The sequence below is a fragment of the Triticum aestivum genome, chromosome 7B (genome assembly GCF_018294505.1).
Source record: "Triticum aestivum cultivar Chinese Spring chromosome 7B, IWGSC CS RefSeq v2.1, whole genome shotgun sequence".
NCBI lineage: Eukaryota > Viridiplantae > Streptophyta > Magnoliopsida > Poales > Poaceae > Triticum > Triticum aestivum.
The window spans coordinates 62612657-62613561 of NC_057813.1; positions in this window are offsets into that span (position 1 = coordinate 62612657).

Here is a 905-nt window from a genome sequence, read left to right on the forward strand (position 1 = left end):
ATTTGGGCGTCGTGTCCTCTTTTCCTTCTTTCCCTCACTGGCTTGGGAGGTCCCACCTTCCGTGCTGTAGTTAGCAACATCATCAGCACCAGTCTCAGTGCCGGTGTCGTTGGTGGCATCAGTTTCGGCGCCGGCGCCACCACCGTCGTCCTCCGTCATGACAAGGGGTCCTGACACCCAGCTTGTTGTCTCTCCTGATCCGCCAGAAAGTCGAGGTAGGCGTGTGCTCGATCTAATTGGGACTGAGAACCTCCGGCCTCATCGGTGTTGGTCATGTTTCCTAGGGTTCAATGTCGTAGTCGTTTAATTATCGAGCTTTATATAATAAAGTGAATAATGACAAAAAAAGTGACATTTTTTTGTCAGAAATGTCGTTTCATTCCCGGATCGACAAATATCGAGCACTCGATATGTCCAACTTTCTAGCACAAGTCATGCCAAAATTCACGGAAAATTTCAGCATGACCTTTGCTAGAAAGTGCACATATAGAGCGCCTGAAATTTGCTGGAATGGAAATGAATCAACATTTCCGGGAAAACATAGGTCACTTTTTTAACAACAAGCATTTCAGCACTCAAACGACCATTTTAACAGCCACATTATGAGCACTCTAAGAAGCTGAAACAAACATCACAGACTTTGTTGCTGCTGACATATACTAACTAACACTAACACTAACATCAAATTAAGCTAACTAACACTAACAACAATTAAGCTAATAGAGTACACTAACTAACTAACACTAACAACAAATTAAGCTAACTAACACTAACTAACACTAACATCAATTAAGCTAACAGAATACACTAACTAACTAACACTAATAGCAATTAAGCTAAGCACCATCACTGGGCTAATACTAACACTAACTAACACTAACAACAAGTAAATTAAGCTCGTACGC